The sequence below is a fragment of the Columba livia genome, chromosome 1 (genome assembly GCF_036013475.1).
Source record: "Columba livia isolate bColLiv1 breed racing homer chromosome 1, bColLiv1.pat.W.v2, whole genome shotgun sequence".
Classification (NCBI taxonomy): Eukaryota; Metazoa; Chordata; class Aves; order Columbiformes; family Columbidae; genus Columba; species Columba livia.
Window position 1 is genome coordinate 94093293 of NC_088602.1, and position 22074 is coordinate 94115366.

At 40.9% G+C, this 22074-nt stretch overlaps 1 protein-coding gene and 1 long non-coding RNA gene across 4 annotated transcripts in view; one reads left to right on the forward strand and one right to left on the reverse strand.

The window, feature by feature from the left end:
- The window catches only part of KCNJ6 (potassium inwardly rectifying channel subfamily J member 6), a 169606-nt gene that overhangs the window by 91966 nt on the left and 55566 nt on the right, over nucleotides 1-22074 (reverse strand). The window lies entirely within an intron of this gene.
- LOC110365376 (uncharacterized) overlaps nucleotides 6860-22074 on the forward strand; it is a 28955-nt gene continuing 13740 nt past the window's right edge. For both annotated transcript variants that reach the window (XR_010473565.1, XR_010473566.1), the window contains exons 1-3: nucleotides 6860-7241; nucleotides 11966-12246; nucleotides 16450-16584. This is a non-coding gene — a long non-coding RNA (uncharacterized LOC110365376). The remainder of the gene's footprint in view (nucleotides 7242-11965; nucleotides 12247-16449; nucleotides 16585-22074) is intronic.

Here is a 22074-nt window from a genome sequence, read left to right on the forward strand (position 1 = left end):
TAGGGTCAAGTGATTAATGCTGTATTGGTTTCCTGTGCAGAGTGTGTATATGAGACTAGATTTCCTCTCAGGCTAAATGGCATATTTACATTATTTGGAGAGTTCACAATGAGCAGTTGAGGTGGCCTGAGGTATTTCTGTTAACAACCTTAGTTACATTTATATTGTGATGTGTCCCAGAAGAAGACTGTACTTGTGCCGAAGGCACAGAAGCCAGGAAAATTGTTCACCACATTTCCATAGACATCTTTTGGGATGTCTAGCAAGTCTTATTAGCAGGGTTTTTTTTTTTTTTTTTTTTTTTTTTTTTTTTTTTTTTTTTCTGGCACATCTGCATTGAAACTATGGGCATTAGATTTTGTTGCCCTTTTCCAATACATGCACTTCTGCTGCAGTGCACCACAGCTCAGCTCAGACTTTTTGAAAATATAAGCCTATATTTGCACCTCTGGGAGCAACACTGCCTCACCCTGCAGTCCTGTGGAAAGGTAAAACTCATGTTTCTGAGGAGCTCAAATAGTATTTCAGTGCCTTTAAACACCAATAAAACAAAACCAAATAAAATAATAAAAGAAAAGAAAATAGTTTCACCGCTAAACATTCTCAGTAAAGTGACTATTTTTTTTTTCCCTCAAACAACTAAAGATTTATTATTAAACCTAAGCAAATACAAATGCAGAGTAATATAAAGAGCTTGACTCAGACACAGAGTTAAAGCTGGAAATAATTCTGTCCTTAATCCACTCTGTAGTGCCCTGTGGTAACATTGGTTGTCATGCCAAAAGTCTAATAGGCTGCTTACAACCTCCTTGGATATCAGAACAAATGGGCCAAGGCACATTTTCACTGCAACATGCACTGAGCTTCTCATTGCACTCCGAACCGGTATTTAAAAGAGCATTTACAAATGTAATTATTATTACCTGATTATTGCAAGACATTTCCTTGCTGTATAAACGATAAATGGAAATGTAAGTTCGGATTGTTTATGGAATACACAAACTAATTTTTTTACTCTTGCACAATTAAGTAAAGCTTGAGGTGACATCAGAAGTTTGAAGCTGTAGGCTCTCTAGTTTTTTGTTTCTATATGTCTATTTTTGGCTTTAATCACTGAATTCCTTGGCTTGGGAACTTTCAAGTGTAGTGATACCTAGAAACTATGCACACAATACATTGATATATAGCTGGATTGATTTTCAGATACATGGAAGTCATTTGGCCATTGAACTCCTCTTTAAATATTTATAAATATTCCTGAAAATGTATATATAATATATCATGTGTGTAGCGAAATTCTTTGAACACAGATTAGTGTTGTTACTCCTCCTTATGCCTGTGGAAGTGGAGTAATTGGCAGAGTTTGGGAGGCAGTGGCAATGAGCTTACTGAAAAGTGGCAGAACAAAAGAGATATCAAGTTCAGACTCACTGAGAGATCTTGTGGGTTTTTTTTCAGCACTGATAGCACAAATGAAAATAATATGTATGCCCTGGGACTGCTGCAATGCTTAACTGATTGGCCTCTCTGAAGTTCGATAGCAGCTGGTAAATAAAAAGTTGCTATTGCTGTTCAATAGCTGGGAGAGCTTTAGACAGTCCCCGCTGTCTATAGTCATACTGCCCATCCTTTAATTTTATGCTACTAATTGGTGAAAATGCCTTGTGATCAGCTGCAGGACCAGCTAATTGAACAAGTAGGTTCGATGCCTTTGACTCATTCTTGAATCAGATATGAATTTCTCCCATGACTGTCTTCTTCTTGCAACCCTGCTTATTATTTTTCAGTCAATAGGAATGAAGTAGTTTCCCTGGATCTGTAACTTCAGAGTAAAATAGGCAGAAAATCTGGAATGTCTGCAAGAAGTGAGTTAACAATCAATAAATGGTAAGAGAAATAAAGCTCCAATACTTCCCTACTACATTATCTCTTTCTCTGAATTGCAGAAGTGGTTTTAGTTTCCCTGATCCTATGCCCCAGGGCACAATTTCTATAGAGCATACAGAATATCATGCTCCCTATCAGACAGCTTTACAAACAAGTTATATTGCTGCTTGTGATTCTGTCAAAGCTGTGAGAGTGTGAACTTCTCAGAATATGTATTTATATGTTCCTTGAGCCACATTTGAGATGACATTCGTAAGATTTCTGGTGCAGCTGTGAGGGTATCTCTAACCCTGCTCTGGTACAGCATTAAGGCAGGCAGATGGTCCTAGGAAAGGGACCTGAAGGAGCTGGAAGAGGTGATCAGGTCTCCAGTGTGTCAGTGAAGAGAGCGACGTACCTTCACAGGAGGATCCACAAAAATCCACGGGCTGAGCTGCATTTACTGCCACTGAAGGCAAAGGAGCTTAGCCTAGACTAACCACTCAAGTAATTACTCAGTTTCTTAATTGATGACAGGCTATGACTGGGCCTGAAATGTCACGGAAACTGCTGATTATTTGCCTTGAAGTGCCATGCTGCAAACTGCAGTGACTGGAGAGCTGCCTGCTAAGCAGCTGAGAGCTCTGGTCAGAGACCCTGATGATGACCTCCATAGAAATGTCTGGGAGCATCCTTAGTTTTCCCAAGACAAGCCTTTACCACCCTCTGCCAGTTCTGTCACTTTATCAGGCAGATTTTGTGCCTGGTGTGAACTTCCAGTCTATTGCTATTTTACTGCAAGCCAGGTCTAAACCATCTGGTTTAAAACTAGCAGGAATGCTTGTACGAGTTATGGCCACAGCAAGGACTGCACTGCAGATATATCCTGAGGCTTTAGTTCAGAAAAAAAAGTGCAGTGATCCACACAAACTGTTTAAGCTTGTTGCATGATTAGGACCTTAGAGTCTGTCCTGTAATACTGAAAAAAGTAAATGCCTATAGTGGCTGATAAGTACTGTATTGATGTTTTTGTGGCTAACTTCTGATAAACAGACATGAGATCTTAAGTGACTTTCATTTCTTCATGAAGGAAGGCTCTTCTATCCATGAAGACTACATTTCAGATGAAAGTAATGTTATGATATGATCAATTGCAAATAGAGAAAGAGTAAATAAGGGTACAGGTAATAAGGAGCAAGGACAAATAGATGATAGCCTTAACAGTATGGTGTGTTCCCTCACATGGGCAACATCTGTCTTATTTTCCTCCATCTGCTTCTACAACAACGGATGATTTATTTTATTTCTAAGGACAGAGTCAGGTTTCTAACGTTATTCATAGAACTGCAGAGTAGTCCAGGTTGGAAGGGACTTTGAAAGACCATCTGGTCCAACCTTTTGTAGGGAAGGGAGCCTGATAAGATTATCCAGCATCCTGTCCAATTGCATAAGGAAAATCACCAACAATGGGGGCTCTACCACGTCTCTGGAGAGGTTGTTTCACTGAATGATTCTTACTGTAAAAATTTCTTTCTTATGTTGAAATGATGTTGAAATTTTCCATTCTGCTTCTGTTTTCAACAATCCAATGCAAGAAGATGCTCAAGAGTCCCTTGCAGCAGGAACATAGATGTTTGTCAGTTTGGCTAGGTGGGCTACTAGTTCTAAACCTCTGTATTAGGTTGTTTTATTAGGAAGGTAGTAATTAGTCTAAACTAGGCAACTACTGACACAGTTTAAAGCAACAACAAAATTACGACTGATGAAATATCTTAAAGCATCTCATAAACAGGTGAATTCATGCTATGATCTTTTCCTGAGGGTTTATTAGATCTTAGAAATGAAAGCTGCAATGCCAAAATCCAGCCCACAGTTGGCTGTTTTAGCCTAGGGGAAAATACAAATACATTTTCAAAGCAAAATATCAGGCTACCACAAGCCATTACAATTGTAATGTGAAATGTTATGGTACTTAGTTTGTTCATGTTGTTTGTTTGCACAAACATCATCATAAATTTCAATTTCCTTTATTCTTGTTTATATAATGATTTTATAGAAACATTCCCTTTTTTATTTTTCTTGGTGCTTCCTACTCTATGTAGTATGTACAAATACTGTTGAATCATAATGCTTGCCTTGAACTTGCTTGGTTTATATGCTAGATGGACGCTATCTCTGGACAGGGTCAATAGGTAAAGATGCTCATATGCATCAACCTCTGTTGCACCCAGGAAGCATCACTGCTGCAAATAGTTGTCAGTATTGTAGACAGCATGGTGTTGGAGGCGCAGTGGTTTTGCCCTGCAGGGGAAATTTGGGCTTTCTAGACCTAGGCATACAACACGTAGCTCTACTCAGGCATACTGGGTCCAGAGGAACCATTCAAATGAGTATGTGCTCTGATTTTTGATTTTTTTTTTAATTTATAGATAATTTTATTTTCTGTCTGTTAATTCATTCATAGATTATACCTCTTACCTTGGAATAGAAAGTATAACAGATTTTGACATGCTATTGCACTGACTTCAGTATCAGTGGGTACCACTGCTGGCATCAGAAACCTTCAGAGGCCTTCATAGCAGTGAGTTCTGAAACCAAACTCCTTATGGGAAGAATGGAAGCAAAGAGGTTTTTGATAGACTTGTAGCTCTTTATTTTTGCCTAAAACAGTGCCATCACTGCAATCTTCTGCTTCCTTTGGAAAACCTGATATCCTCGTGATGGGAGAATATTCTCCTGTTCCTTTTACCTCCAGTCTTGACTGTGGTATGGCAGGGAGCTCTCAGCAAATGAACCTAGGACAAAACACAGGGGAACAGTGGCTTTTCTTAGATGCCACATTCTGAGTGGAGGTGGGAAATAAGACCATTTGCTGTGTGGAAAGCACTGAAAGAGGAAAAAGGTGATGATTCAGTTTGTGTGTTCCCAGCTGAGGGCAAAATGCATCATAAGCCAACTGTAATTTCTGCACTTGTCCTTAGAAAATAGTGTGGGTATGTCATATAACTCTGTGGGCTTCCTTGGTGCAGAAGCCGGTGAGGGAACACAAACAGATGGAAAGCTATCAGCGTGGACTTGTTTTTCCTTAGGAATCCCAGTTAGAGCATTGGTGCCATGCTTCCTAGCTACCCTGTGATATGAGTAATTCTACCCTGGGAGCTGAAACAGGCAGGGAGGTGGAATGGGAGGGAAGGCACTTGTTCACCTTGTTTGTCTCCATAAAGTATCATGACAGGCTTTTTAGGCTGAGCAAAGAATATGTGCAAACAACTCCCTATGAATGCACACTGAGACAAGACGAAGCTCCTTAGTGGTTCTCATACTTACAGCTGTTGTCTCTGAGAATCAGAAATTCTGCCCTCTGCCACGCTGCTTATGTTCTGTGTGGCTGAACTACTGGGAAATAATGACAGCTCATACATGCTGAAATGAATCTTGCTGGGGAGCTTGCAAGTGAACCTGCATAGATGCAAAGGTGGAATAACTGCCTACTCTTTACCATGTGTTTGAGAGAACCAGGACCTGCAGGACCAGGAGGGACAGGAGAGCATGAGCAAAAGTTGTACTGGCAAACTTGTCAGGGGAGGCTTGCAAGGCATCTTTCTCAGCTGCTCCTGGCTTTATCCATTGCATTTGCATTTGCATAAGCTCTAAATCAGACTGAAGTTTAAAATCTCTCAGACATCAGCGATTTGAAGTACTGACTATAAAACTTTGCTGAAATATGCATGAAATGTATTTCAGCTAATACATTATTAATTTTGGTAATGCCTTATCTCTACCAATGCCAGATATATGGAGTGATGAGCATTAATATTTAGAAAATTTGTCATAGGTGTGTGTGCATACCTGCTGGTTTACATACCTATGCAGGTGTCACATGAATGTGACTGTGTTTCCATAAGCACTGCTTATGACTCAGTCTGATGCACACTGGAGATAAAAAGATTTGTATCAATTTTTCCTTTTAACTGTTTACTTCCTGTTTGGTGACCTTTTGCTCCTGATGCAGGAAGAGCAATAAATGCTTTCACTAACTATTCACAGGAAAAAGCTTTAAAATAATATTTTAGAGATTTTTTTTCATGGAGCATTTTATTTATATTATAAAGTTGGAATAAATAATTGCATGCTATATAGAGTAGGAATTCCTACTTGTCATGTTTTTTAAGGCTTCAAAGTATTTATCACTTTTAAAAACCTGAGTGATAAATTTCCTGCACTGCCTTCCATCAAAGCTGGTTAGAATGTATCTTAAAATGACAATTCATTAGGGTATTTCCAATGTAGCTGCAGAGCTTTCTATCATTTTCTGAACTGTATTGCTTATATAATAAAGCTAGTAGGAAATTATAATCTTTGCTGACACATGTTTCAGCTCTTGGGTTGCATTTAGTGAGGTGAATATAAAATAATGTGAAGCAATGATTACAGAAAGAAAGAACAAGGAGTTACTCCATCACTTTTCTACACTAATACAGATGAAATTACTGCTACGGTAAAATAATACTATGCTAGCTTCATCACTTTATTCTCAAGATGATACTAAAGAACTGTAATATTTTTAAATACTTGCAATTTTTGGGGGGAGAACTAGAAAAAATGAAGGTTTTGATTTGTATTAATTGGTACTATGGAAGAACTAATTGATTACTTTTTATTTTAAAACATGTATATGTATGTGTGCTTGGAGTGACTCCAGATCTATTGGAGGTTTTCCTTACATTGAAATCCAGCTTCCAAACAGATAGTTTTCTTAATCCATCATGTGATCACATTACAAATTCATTTTAAGATTAAATTCTTACTGTTCTCTTCATAATAGATAGGGGAGTCTCCTCCATCAGTTAAAGTCTGAGAATAACACATATCAATATGTGGATTTTTAGATGGAAACATGGTACAAAGTCATAATCTTTGAATAGTTGCTGGATTTTACCATGAATGCTGTGGGAATTAGCAGCATGGAGATTTTGTAATTCTAAAGGCAGGGGCTTTCTGCTGCACCGTGTTCGGGAGAACTCCTGTAGAAAGCAGATCCTCGGGTGTTCTTGAAACTGGTTTAGCTGATTTAAGGAAACTTACTTCTGTTTCTCTCAATGAAATACTAAATGAGTTAACCGCTGTTAGGTTTTTTGCAAGTGAACACGAAATGCTTGATAAATCACATTCCTTTTCTCTAGGTCGTTATCTCAGATGTCGTGCTACTGCTTTTTGTCACACATGGTTGTAACTGGTCTTGCTCACCTTGGTGTGAGGATATATTATTTGTCTTGTAGGTACTGAATGATGAAAAATTAAGTGCTTCTCCACTGTATCTGTGAGAACATATTCCCAGCGAATCTCTCAGGTGGCTTTTCATATGATGTGCAAAGGTAAATACATTGACAGTTCTTTCTTTAATGTTAAATCTCCAGTAGGCATTTTAACAACCACCACTTGCCATGTAGATGTATTTCAGTTTATGAAAACTGGTTTCTTTGTTCTTATAGGATTAATGAGCAGAAGTAACCCAGAAATGTTACCAAAACTTGAAAGAGGAGAACCTGGATCTTCTCTGAACACCATAGAAGGTGAAGAGGGCTCTGACAGCCTTCTCCACCCCTATAGCAAGTGCAGGTATCTGTCCTGCTGAGGTAGCTTAATGCTCAACTTTCCTTCCTTCCTTCCTTCCTTCCTTCCTTCCTTCCTTCCTTCCTTCCTTCCTTCCTTCCTTCCTTCCTTCTCTTTGGAAAGTTATACCATCTACAACTTTTTTGGAAAGACATTTATGTTTGACTGGGGCCAGGAGTGCCTTGTTCTGGTCTGATATTAACGTTACTAACATTGTCTCAGTAAATTAATTCTGGTTGCCACTTTCTGCCTATGGTTTATACCATACAAAAATGCAGCATGCTTGCAAATCCATCAGTGGTTTATAGCACTGGAGACATTGCTTCAGCATCTCACTTTTTTAAACACAGAGGCTGGACAGTCTAATAAGAAATAGACACAGTGGGGATGTCTGGTGATGACTGCCATGCTTTCTCCTGCCAGAAACGATCTCACCAAGAAGGAAGTGCATTATTCAGGGGTATCACAGTATCACAGTCTGGCATTAAAAGTTGTTTATCAGCAGGGACTATTCATTAGTGAAAGACAGGTCTTGCCTTTCGTGGGACGGGAAAGAGCTGGCAGCAGAATCAGATCAAGGGCTCAGCACCATCTCTGCCTACCCACCCCACTGGCAATGCATTTCAGAGCAAACTGTGCCTCTCTCCTCTTAAGTACCCTGATTGTGTGGCACAACTACTAGTGCACGGCTAACAATAAATCTACTGCTATTTCAGCATAGTTTAGTTCTGCAGTGGTTGGTTCAAGCAGGATGAGAGCTTCCTCCTGCCTCTCAAGCAGTTATTTCTGTGCCACGGGGTGGGGGAGGGAGTCTGCTGCACTAGTTTGGGATCTGTATTTTCATCTGCTGCTGACAGAACATACACATGTATCCCATCTGTATTCCATCACCATACGATGACAGGTAGCTTCCTCTTCCTTTTCAAAAGAAGAGCTGGTGTGCAAAAGTAACTGTATTAAATGAGATTTTAAAGCCACAATGTTAGCAAAATTAGGACATGAGTACTTATAATATGGTCTTTAATTGTGTTTTGCCTTTTTCTTTGGGAAATCTTCATCTGCAGAAGGAGTGAGGTTTAGTGTGTGAATCAGGGATATGCAGTGAAAAAGGTGGCTGGTTGTACATCTAATTTCTTATTCACTCATAAAAATCACAGGTGTACAAATAATTAACTTGTAATTAGATGTCCATTTAGTTCTCGGTCCCTCTCATTTAGTTGTTCGTTTTGAAAGCTTACAGAAATACTTAAGGTTGTGGTTGTCTGTCATTAGAACCACACACTCTTGGTTTCCTGTGTGTTCAGCTGAGACCTGTAGATTCTGGGTTTAATCTTGGTTGCCAAGTCGTTGCACCTGACATTGCTGAGGCTTAGCACCTTGGGCAGAGGGCCTACTAGGATGCAAACACACTGGGGCTCGGGACGTTGTTAGTTGTAGCCCTCATCTCTGGTTCTTCTAGTGACCTTTGGCAGGTAAGTCTGAGCTCCCATTTCAGTTTCTGTCTGCAAGATAGAGACAGAAATAACTTTCTTTATTGTCTGCAAGTTCCCACAGGACGAAACAGAAGGAAATGTGTGAGCAAGTGGCGTGACCTGGGCATATTAGTACTGGTCCTTCCAAGCTTGAGGATGCCCTGAAACCACAGCACTTCAAGCTTTTCACTGCAGATTGATGGGCACAAAATATGTATAGACACAACTGCTTTTTCACTGCTGCTCTCATATGTTATTGTCATGTACAGATCAGCTCTACATAGTTGCCCTTTTACGTTATTGCCAGTATAAGGTTTAAAACCAAAGCAAATTCTCACCAAAGCAGTCAGTCCATGACCACCTCCTCCGATCCAATCAAGGCTTCTGTAAGATACTTATACATTTCTACACACACAAATCTGTGCATGTATGTGTGTGTATATATCTCCATTGAAGATATTTAAGAAAAACTTTGTGCACATGAAAATTACTCTATTTTAAATAATAATAAAACCCTCAGGTCTTTAATCCCTGGTACATCAAATATTGCTTCTAGTTATGTGGGAAGAGAGTTGAGGAGGATATTAAAGCCTGAAATTACTGAGCTGTTTGTAGAAGTATTTAGTGAACGTGGGCAATAATCTGTTGTTTAAAAAGCAAAACCCCAAGGATTTTGAGTCCATGTGTTCAGTGTGCATGCATGGCACGTCTATCTAATTGATCAATATTTCACAGACCAAGAACAATTTACATGACAGACTATAAATTATAATGGCTCCAAAATCAGCCAGTATAAATGGATTCTAAGCAGTGTGAATCAATAACAGACGTTTCTCTAATAGCTTCCCCACTGTTGGTGGGAGACAAAAGCTGAAACACCACATCTGTTGTTCTGTTGCCACCTTGGGAATGCCTGATACTACATAACCCATCTAGCTCTCTGTTCTGGTCAATTTTTTTAGATTTTCTATTGAAAATCTTGGCAGAGTAATCTACAGCCCTGTGCGGAAACTTAAGATCTTCACTGTTTGTGCCCAAGCAAATCAAACTTCAGCTTGGATTTATTTAAGCACAATTTCTCATTGACTTCATAGCCAGATGTCAGGAACAGGATAGTACAGTTTTGCGGGACACATGGTTTTGTCCCCAGTAGTAAGTTCAGCAACACAATGAGGATTAGGTAGTGGTAGTTAGCGCTTCTGAAATGCTGAGTGTTTATGGAGAGACACACTGTGGCTAAGGATTTCCAAATGAACACAGTCCACTTCAGACAACCCTAATTCTCTGTCTTCTTCTGTCACACCTATAGCCTAGTAAAAGCATTCACCAATCCCTTCTATGCTTTTGTAGGTCTGCAATGAATTTTCTGTGCTCTTTTCTTTCTGACTCTCAAGTCCCTCGCTCTTTCTCCTTGGTTGGATCTCAGTCATTTTTGAGCTCCTTTAATTGTCTTTTTTTTTTTTTAAACCAACAACGACAACAACAACAAAACAGCAACTAACCAACCAACCAAAAAAAACAAAACAAAAAAATCTACAAAAGCCAGAAACACCTCTCACTCATTCCTGATGATTCTGCTATGCCTTCTTCCATGATGCGCTGAATTTTTTCCATTTATTTTGTGTGGGTTATTGGTGAAGAAACCTTTCCCTCAAACAAACAAAACAAAACACCCCAAACAAACCCAAACCAGACAAAAAACCCCAAAGCAACTCCTTCTTCCCCAGCAATTTCTGATTCAACAATTGTGTGATTTGTATAGATCTGCTAGTGATAGCAGTGAAAGCTTACCTCTGTCCCTGCCAGCATTACTTGCTTAGCCCCACTCCCATTAGCCAGATCCCTCTGTCCCAACAGTCGCTCTACTTCTTACCCCTGTTCATTTCCCCCACTCCTCTGCATGGTGATTTTGAACTGGTGATGACTTGTCCTCTAGTACCTGTACTTTCGAAGACGTGTGGATTTTATGAAGTTATACGGTTGTCAAGGTTTAAAGCAAGGTGGCAATAAACCAGGCGGCAAAAAAACAGAACAATGGGTGAAAATAAGATATTAAGATTCTGACCTACCTCTTCACTACTCCCAACTTTTCTCCGTTTCTACTGAACTGTAATTAATTCTTTGATTCCTAGTCTAATTTTCTTAAGGTCTATCTGACAGCTGAAGGTTAATTTGTCTAAGAAAGGATTTCTTACTCTCCTCCTCCCTTCCAATAAACCTCTCGTCTTCATTCTCAGTTCTTATTATCGGTGTGAACAGAGGGCTCTGTTATTTCTGTCTCCATAGTATTTCATCATTTCAGTATAATCTTTCATTCCCCAGGTTTTCCCTCAGTTCTTCGCTACTTCGTTAAGAGTTTTTATAATGATTTTATATGCCTTTTCTATCTAATAACATTACTAAAACTGCTGTAAAACGCTGTATGATATACGTAAACAGTAAAGCTGCAATTGTGTTCCCAGCCTTTCCTGTTTCTTTGCTAGCACTTTTTCTATTGTTAGTTTGAAGATTCTTCTGCCTTTCAGAAAGCACAAGAAATCAGATCCTTGTTGAAGATGTGCTCTTCTTTCCTCTGTCTATTCACCCTGCATCCTTTGACAGTGCATTTCCTCAGTATGTCCCATAGTAATGAAATTGCCAGTGAGTCATGGTCACTGAAGTATATATTCCTTGTTGTGCTCTGCTTTCTTGTGTGAACAATCTAGTGCAAGAGCTGTATTAATGATTTTCCACAGATTGCTTTTTGTACAGGTCAGTGTATGTGTCTAATAACCTAAAAATTAAAAACCGTAATGAATAACTGGCATGAAAAGGAGGAAGAGACAGTAGATAGGTGTATGGCAAGTGAATTAGCACTGAGGACAGTTAGAGCTCCCTGGTCAGTCTTATTGGAATAGTGTCTTTCTAAGCGTCAGGGAAAATACTATGGATTGCTTGGTGCGTTTCTGCATATAAAAGGGATAGGAGTGGAAAACAGGAAGAAAGAAAACAGTAATTTTTTTTCTCCTCTGCAGTAATCCATAGATGTTTGGCTGAGATGGGCTAATATTAAAATGAAAGTACATTGTCACACTCCTCCCACACCTCCGAGCAACAGACTGAACTATACATAAGAGACAGTACTCCCTAACATCTGACTGAAGCATGTTTGCTTTCACTGTGCCAAGAGGAGCATGGAAACGGTATCAACACCTTGCTTTAAAATGCTGTGAACAAAGATTAAAAAAAAACATGAACAGAAGAAGGAAACTTATATCGGGAGCTCAACTTGTGATTTACACTGACAATTTCATTGGTAAGCAATTCCATTGTTGATTTTTTTTTCCTTAATTTCATAAGTTTTTACCTCTTAGCTCTCCCTGAAGCTATAAACCACCTCAAGCATAGTAAACCAACAGCAGCTGTACCTTTCTTCTTTGGCAACACTACCTGTTCTCTTTTGCTAGCCTCCCTGCCCCTAAAATGAAGATATACTAGAAAAGTATGACAGAAGCATCTTTCCCTCCCTCCCTCCCTCCCTCCCTCCCTTCCTCCCTTCCTTCCTTCCTTCCTTCCTTCCTTCCTTCCTTCCTTCTTTCCTTCCTTCCTTCCTTCCTTCTCTCTGTCTATCCGTCTCCATTTCTCTCTTTCCCTCTTTCAGCTGCCCCTCACTCCTCACCAATACATGGTCCATGGTGATTCCTTAAGACTTATAAATGTCAGTCCTTCCCCCAGCCTCCACCCAACAGATTCTGCTGTTTCAGTTCTCCAACATCTCTTACTATATATAGCCAATTCGTCTAACGGAGTAGAAAAGAAAAATCCTTTACTTTCTGTAGGGAATACCAGCAAAGCAGCAAATATTGCCATGGCAACAAGCCTCTCAATCCATCAGACTCCTGCAGTATCTAATACATAATCTGTAAGGCGGGGATTAGTGTTGAAAAATGAACATGACATATTGTCACTTCAGGTTTTAATATCCCTTCCCCATGACCTTAATTAGCTCATCTTATTTTGGGTAATTATTCAATTTCTGATAGAAACTTTTATTTTATTTTGCTTTACTGAGGAAGCTAATGTGTGATCTGCCTTCATTAAAATGCAACTTTTGACTTTTTCCCCACAAACATGCCACAAAATGGGAGTTTCTATAGTAACACACAATGCAGACTTAATTTGAAATTATAATCTCTCGATAAAGATGAGATTTCCCCAGCCCCCTTCTCAATGTCAGTGTATTTTCTTCTTCGTCCTCATTTTTTTTTTTTTAATTAAATGGTTTTGCCATGGTGTTATACCTGTCTTCTGTTCCAAAGGAAGTTCAAATGAAGTGTCTTAAAATTAAGACCCACCATCTAACAGCACTGCTCAAGTTAAAAATATACAGTCTCAGCACAGTCTCCCACAGTCTTCTTTGTACATTATAAATTTTGTATAATTTGGTTGTTTTTTGGCCTCCTCTTTTGCTTGAACTATTAAATTCTTTTGCTACAACTGTCTGTATAATGCCATGGAAGAAGGATAACTGCATTGAAAACAACTCCACTTGCAAGAATTACTGGAAAGGCTTTTATCAAGTTTAATGGTAGGCCTTGGATTTTTACCCTCGTTTTCTAAGACACACACAATTATGGATTCTATTTGTTTCATATTCAATGTGACAACTTAAAAAAATTTGAATCCACTGACCAATTGCAACAGCCTTTAAGAAACATTTTCAGGCCTTCTGCTGTTGAGTGGGAAAATGTAGATCTGCAAGATCTTTTGTCAAGCATTTGGAAGTGGAGGTGAGAGGGAGGGAGAAGAGAAGGGTTTGATTACAGTTGGGGTCCAAAATAAGAGCATGCAAGAGTTAAATGGTTCCTGCACAACTGGACTTTCCTAGTGAGTCAGAGGGAGACAACTGCCTTCTCCTAAACACTGGGGTATTTGGAGATGGAGCTGACACATAGTGGAAATAGTCCACATGTAAATGGTTTGGTGCACCAACTCTCATTAAATCCATTCCACAGAATGAAGCCTAAATCCCATGGTTAATCCCTCCCACCAACAAAGTTCTCCAGGGCTTCAAATCAGGCTCCTCAGGGCCAGAAGGTTTACCATTTGGATTTATCCCTTCAAGCTGTGAAAAAGGCCACAGAGAGCACTGCCTCCTTCTCCTCGTGGCTCTGCACCTACAAGGGAGGGACTCCCAGTTGTGGACACCTGGATGTTCTTCACAGGCATTTGCACAAAGCTCTACAGATGTTTCTGAACAGCAAGCAACAGAGTTGTGCCAACAGCCTGACTCAGGCTTTGCTACCAGTCCACCTCTTTGCCAACAGGTTTCTTCATGCTTGTTTCAGATATATGCCAAAAGAGAAGAAAGGGTAAACTGTATTGATTTTAAGGAATTTACTGTAAAATTAGACCATTTCAAGCTGCCTTGAAATGTTATAATTGTAAATGTTGCAAATGTATGCAAAGCATATTTTTTTTTCCAGAAGCCTTTGGGAGTTCCGTAAATGTCAGTCAACAGAACAGAATCTCTTGTAGTAGGGGCACAGAATGAATCAAGACAATATCAGGATTTAAAAATCTATCACAAGCTCAAGACATGGCAACACAATGATATTTAAGACCTTGATACTGGCAGTCTTTCCATTTTGTGCACTGTTCTACCTGACTAGCAGTCAGTGTGGTCATACTTTAATGCAAGGATCTACTAATTTAAAGTTACTAACATAAAGAAATCATTTAAATGAGTTCATGAGTCTCCTTCCTTTTCATGTTAACATCATGGGCACCTTATAAAACTAGAGAGGCAGAAGAACAGTAGGAGGTTTTTCTGTTAACTTTAATGGGTTTTGTATCATGCTTTTCATGAATTCATTTTTAAACATTGCAGCCTAGCACATATGATTGAATGGATACTAAAAATATGCAGCATTCACCCACAAATTAGTACAACAGCATGAGTTACTTGCGCCTTAAATAGTAATACTCCCCTAAATAATAATGTTATCACCAAAAAGACACTCAACCACATGCAAGAGCAATATGCCATAGGAAACAAACTGACTTAGCAGGAGGTCTGTAGATAGTTCTTCTCTGCCTTATTAAAAAAAAAAAAAAGCTAAAAAAATATGTGCCAATACATCATCCTATGTTTCTGTAGGTTTCAGGGGAAGTTATTCACTGCCTATCATTTAAATAACGATTCATACAATACTAAACAGAGAAGAATAGACACTTAAACTGCCTCCCAAATCTGTCAAGTGAAAGTATAGGTTTTCTAAGCTCAACAAAAATGTGCCACTTTTAAGGACAAGTAATCATGCTATTTGTTGTCCTTTTGATTTGCAGCTAGGTTAGCAAACGCTTCGCAGCACGTGATATGATTCCATTGTGTAAGCTCCCAGGAGCAACAGAGGAAACCTGTGATGTAGAGATAGCAGGCTCAGCTTGACAATGATAAATATGTCAGATGATGACAATCATTCTGTGAATTTAGTTCTTGTGAATGAACGAAAATGGTAATTTAAAGTGTCATGATTTGGAAGCATAATCATCTCTCTATCAGTCATCACAACCAGTTGTAGGAGAACTGAGCCTGATATTGTTCCATGCAGAAAGTGTGAGCTGCATGAAGCCATACGGATACAGATTTGGAGTCAAACAGAAGCATCACATCTGACCTCTTAGATAAAACAACTGAGCCTAATCACTTACATACCACTAAAGTTCTACTGACTTGATGGAGATGAGGCAGAAAGTATGTGTTTATACAAGTGAAATATATTCTGGGTTTCGTCTCCAGTCTCTTTAGCCACACCACTCTCAGTCTTCACACTAGCTGGGTGAGGGAGAACAGGGCTCAGGGAGAGCCCTTGTAACAGTGGGCAGTGACTCTTCTCAGCCTCAGAAGTGTTACGGGTTTTCTGTCTCTTTGTAAGCTGCTACCTTGCCTTTGGGAATTTGATAGGATCTCTAATATCTTGTGACTAAACTGGAACAGTTTTGTAGCCATGCTTAGAGTTCTTATGATTGCTCAGGTGGACCCATACTGACACTGCATTAAAAGGGTCTCTGACCTTAAAACTATAGGAATACAGGTAAAGTTATCTTATAACTGCTGATACTCCTAATGTGAGGCTGGTGGTGGTGATGGTAACAGATGGTGTTAATAGGTGATGAAGAGGGAGATAGAAACCAATCTTTCAAGCAGACTGATATGAAGTTCTTCTGTGGAGCCATCCACAGAAGAACTTTTTGCCTAGTCTTTATTGGTTAGTGGATCACGATCACTTCCTTCTAACTTTCCTCCTAGTGGATTATCTCCCTCTAACTCATTGTTGAGTTGCTAAGCTGCATGTTTGTAGCCCACCAGCCAATCTCTACCAGGATTTTTTTAAAGTCTTTACTCTGTAGTTCTTTGTCACAAAGTGTTTCATAGGTTGCATGCTCTATGGAAAGCATTTCCTCAGATGTGTTGGCATTAAGGCTTTCTGATGTCTGTCCATTATTTCACTTATAGGTGTGTGGATTAAGAAATGCGCTTATGAAGTATGGTGATGAGAAATTGGAGGAAGTTCAGCAAAGAGCAACCAGGACTGGAGGCCTTCGATGCTGAAGTGAACTACAATATCTAACCCTGCAGTTCAACTATGAGGTGATTATAGAGGGGTTCTGCAAGCTGGCAAATATTTGAAGAGGGAAGACAGTGGAATTATTTACAGGAGGCATGATAATAGAAAGAAGGAGCCATCTCTAGTTCACAGTATCACAGTATGTTTGGGATTGGAAGGGACCTCAAAAGATCATATAGTCCAATCCCCCTGCTGGAGCAGGAACGCCTAGGTGAGGTCGCACAGGAACATGTCCAGGCGGGTTTTGAATGTCTCCAGAGAAGGAGACTCCACAACCTCCCTGGACAGCCTGTTTCAGTGCTCTGTCACCCTTACTGAGAAGAAGTTTTTTCTCAAATTTAAGCGGAACCTCTTGTGTTCCAGCTTGATCCCATTACCCCTTGTCCTATCATTGTTTGCCACCGAGAAGAGCCTGGCTCCATCCTCATGGCACTCACCCTTTATATATTTATAAACATTAATGAGGTCCCCCCTAAGTCTCCTCTTCTCCAAACTAAAGAGACCCAGCTCCCTCAGCCTTTCTTCATAAGGGAGGTGCTTCACTCCCTTAATCATCTTCGTTGCCCTATGCTGGACCCTCTCCAGCAGTTCCCTGTCCTTCTTGAACTGAGGGGCCCAGAACTGGACACAATACTCCAGGTGTGGTCTCACCAGGGCGGAGTAGAGGGGAAGGAGGACCTCTCTCTATCTACTAGCCACCCCCCTTGTAATACACGCCAGGATGCCATTGGCCTTCTTGGCCACAAGGGCACAGTGCTGGCTCATGGTCATCCTGCTGTCCACCAGGACCCCCAGGTCCCTTTCCTCTACACTGCTCTCTAATATGTAATTTCCCAACCTATACTGGAACCTGGGGTTGTTCCTGCCCAGATGCAGGACTCTACACTTTCCCTTGTTAAATCTCATCAGGTTATTCCCCGCCCAACTCTCTAGCCTGTCCAGGTCCCGCTGGATGGCAGCACAGCCTTCTGGAGTGTCAGCCACACCTCCCAGCTTAGTGTCATCAGCAAACTTGCTGATAGTACACTCTATTCCCTCGTCTAAATTGTTAATGAATATATTGAATAATATTGGCCCCAGTACTGACCCCTGAGGCACTCTACTAGATACTGGCCTCCAACTAGACTCCGCACCATTGACTACCACTCTCTGGCTTCTCTCCTTAAACCAGTTTGCAACCCACCTCACTACTCTATTGTCTAGACCACACCTCCTCAACTTAGCTGTGAGGATGCTGTGGGACACTGTGTCAAAGGCTTTACTGAAGTCAAGGTAGACCACATCCACTGCTCTGCCATCATCCATCCACCTTGTTACATTCTCATAAAAGGCTATGAGGTTGGTCAAGCATGACTTACCCTTGGTAAAGCCATGCTGACTGCCCCTAATAACCCTCTTATCCTTGATATGCCTTGAGATGGCACCAAGGAGAAGCTGTTCCATTACTTTCCCAGGGACAGAGGTGAGGCTGACCGGTCTATAATTACCTGGGTCCTCCTTCTTGCCCTTTTTGAAGACTGGAGTGACATTTGCTTTCCTCCAATCCTCGGGCACCTCCCCTGTTTCCCAAGACTTGGCAAAGATGATGGAGAGCGGTCCAGCAATGACTTCAGCCAGCTCCCTCAGCACCCGCGGATGCATCCCATCTGGACCCATGGATTTATGGATGTCCAGAGTATTTAATTGCTCCCTAACCCAGTCCTCATCAACTAAAGCAAACTCTTCCATTGACCTGGCTTCATCCGGGGTCTCAGGGGTACAGGGCTCCCCAGGACAGCCTCCGGCAGAGTAGACAGAGACAAAGAAGGCATTCAGTAATTCTGCCTTCTCTGTATCTTCTGCCACCAGGGCACCCACCCCGTTCATCAGTGGGCCTACATTGCCTCTGGTGTTAGTTTTATCTGCTATGTATTTTAAAAAGTTCTTTTTGCTGTCCTTGACCCCTCTCGCCAGCTGTAATTCTAAGGAGGCCTTGGCTATCCTAGCTGCCTTCCTACATCCTCTAACAGCAGCCTTATATTCTTCCCAAGTGGCCAGCCCCTGCTTCCATGACCTGTAAACTCTCCTCTTCTGCTTGAGCATACCCAACAGATCCCTATACAACCACGCAGGCCTCCTGGCTCCCTTTCTAGACTTCCTTCGTGTGTGGATGCTCTGATCCTGAGCGTGGAAGAAGCAATCTCTGAATGCAATCCAGCTGTCTTGGGCCCCTTTTCCTTCAAGCAGTCTCGCCCATGGGATTTCCCCCAGCAATTGCTTGAAAAGGCCAAAGTTAGCCCTGCTAAAGTCCAGGGTTGCAATTCTACTTGCTATTCTGTTCCTGCCACCCAAGATGCTGAAGTCCACCATCTCGTGGTCACTGCAACCCAGGCAGCCCTCAACCTTTACTGCTTCCACCAGACCCTCCTTGTTAGTGAGGATGAGATCCAGCAGTGCACCTCTCCTAGTCGGCTCCTCCACCATCTGCATGAGGAAGTTGTCATCAATGCACTGGAGGAGCCTCCTGGACTGTGGCTGGCTGGCTGAATGGTCCTTCCAGCAAACATCAGGGAAGTTAAAATCCCCCACAACAACCAGGGCCTGTGACTGTGAGGCCACTCTCAACTGCCCATAGAAGGCCTCATCAACTTCCTCAGCCTGATCTGGTGGCCTGTAACAGACACCCACAACAGTGTCACCCCTGCCAGCCTGCCCCTTGATCCTGTCCCATACACTCTCAACTCGCTCATCATCCACTCCTGGGCAGAATTTAGTACATTGTAGTTGCTCTCTCACATAGAGAGCAACTCCACCACCACGCCTGGCTGGCCTGTCTCTCCTGAAAAGGGCATAGCCATCCATGACCACATTCCAGTCATGTGAACTGTCCCACCATGTTTCCATAATTGCCACCAGTTCATAATCTCCCGACTGAACACAGGATTCTAACTCCTCCTGCTTATTCCCCATGCTGCGCGCATTGGTGTACAGGCATTTCAGGGAGCGAGCAGAGCACATCAGTTTCTCCCTAGGGGCATAGGAGGCCACCCAGTCCTCAGTTTTAGAATGCTGCCCCACTGGGACAAGCCTAGCTACAACCCCATCCCCCTTCGAGCCTAGTTTAAAGCTCTCCAAATGAACCCAGCTAATTCCTGCCCCAGCATCCTTTTGCCCCTGCGAGATAAACCTTTCCCGCGTGACACTGTCCGGACTGGTGACTTATAAAACCAACCATTATCAAAAAAACCAAAGCCCTGCCTGTAGCACCAGTCTTGGAGCCAACAATTAAGAGACTGAATTTTCCTATTCCATCCCACATCGTCCCTTGAAGATGGAAGGAGTGAAGAGAAGATCACTTGAGCCCCTGAGTCTTTCACCATCCTTCCCAAGACCTTGAAATGGTTCTTCATTCCCCTGTTATATGGCAGAATTCCATGCAGTGCACAATGCTAATGGTGAGGATCGGCAGGTGCACACAATTGTTTCCTCCCTTCCTTGAAGAGAGATAGGACTGTGCAACGTGCTTGGACTGAGACAGCAAAGAGGTCAATGCTGGAGTCTGGGATAGACTGATGTTGGGGTACAGAACAGCCTCATTGCACAGTCTTCGCTATCCCTGCATCCGGAAAAAGGACTGCACTGACTCAAAGGAGAACAGAACTTACAGGTCTCTTCCTTCTTGTTGGTTTATATTTTAACAGCACTCTTACTGTTGGCAATGACTCTCACTGGAGTCTTTTTGGTTCTCTCCTCCATGTAGTTCAAGATACTTTATGGTAAAAGGAATAGTGGTAAATAAAGTTAGAAGAGCCTGAGCTATGAGTGCAGACAGTGGTTCAGAAATAATACACTTTGAATTAATGTGTTCTGTGCACAAGAGAGAGTTTGACTTGTAGGCATTATTTTGCCTGTAATATGGATAATATGGTCCCTGTTATCCCCTGTCAAATGTTTGAAGAGCAATGGAGGCAGGTGAAAAATACAGGGAGAATATAGTCCAGCTTTACGGATTAATTTAATACCTGATTATTAGGCTTTTAAAAGACATCTATCAAAAATACCACAGTCAGACCTTTCTATCATTTAAATTGAAGAATGCAACTAGACCCTTTTTCCAATGAAGTGGTGTATTTGTTTTTCACATCAAATACTTTATCCTACCATGTTTCGTGATATTTTCTATTCATGGATTCTGGACACCTTTGCAACTAATTTTCAAAGAATAAGGGTTTCAAAATCCAACATATTTATGGTACTACCTGTTAACAGCTGTTCTTGTACATCTCAGATACCTTTTTTTTTCCTATATTGTTTTTCCCTTAACTGTTGACCAGTATGCTATGCTTATGTGCTACAACTAAAATCCATTACAGTCTTTTATCTGCTTGATAGCTCAATAAGCCTGATCAAGGTCAGACAGTTTTCTGTAGCTTTCAGAAACATTGATCCTGTTTTTCTCCATTTAATTCAACTCATCTGCTCTCTGTGAAGACAATTGATTAGACATTTTTAATTACTTCTTTATCTGGAGTAAATATGAACTTCCTGCCCTTTATGTCTATGGTGTGGGTTTTTTTTTCAGCACTGCACACTGCTCACTTCTCCAACTGAAGTCCATTGTTGGTTAGCACCTTTGGAAGATTTAAATGCATGTTAAATAAATATAGAAAAAGCTCTGCATCAGAAGAGTATTGAAAGTGTGAATCCAAGCCCTAAATAGCTGGAAATAGACAGTTAAGCATGCAGCTGGCCCAGATGTGAACATACCCATGCTGTTTAAGGTATGATGAGAAAATGCTGTCTCAAAAAAGGCTTTAGCCACCTAACTGACATTTTTGGCAACTCAGCCCCATACCAAGGTGCTTAAAAACTGGTACTTAAAATCTGAAGTGACTTCTGCTTTCCATATTAAATTTCTGCACTTGTTTAAACTAATTTTGGTCATGCACAGAAACAATGGGCATGTATTTCCTTTCTAAAGACCGTCTTATACCTAAGTGTATCTCATACCAGATCTCATAAAGGTTCACAAGTTTGCCCTACTGCTGATCAGAAGATGTTATTGCAACATGGCTATGGATGGGGTACTGTAGAAAGCAGTGCTGTGGGAAGCTGTGAAGGGGTTTTATCAGATAGCTTTGTGTTTAGACCACTTAGGTTTAGTGTAGATGGGGGCTTGCTCTAAGAAACATGTGACTGGAAAACCCAGCTTTGCTGTGCCATGGACAATCGTGATGGAAAGGCAAGGCAATGGGAATTCTTAAATAGTGTCAGACTGACTGTAGCCTCTGTTGGTGGTGATTCTGAGCTAATAAAAGTAAGTGAAGTACTGAAACACATATTACCATGGAAAATGACAATCTCAATAGAATAAAGTCTTTTAAGGTGGAAGTAGCAGGAAATGCTGTTTCAATATAAAGCGCTACAATGTAACCTATATGTAATGACTGTTCCTATCTATAAAACCAGACATTTTTACTTCATTCATAATTTGGCTCTTGTTTATCTCATCCCCAATATTTTCAGTTTAATTT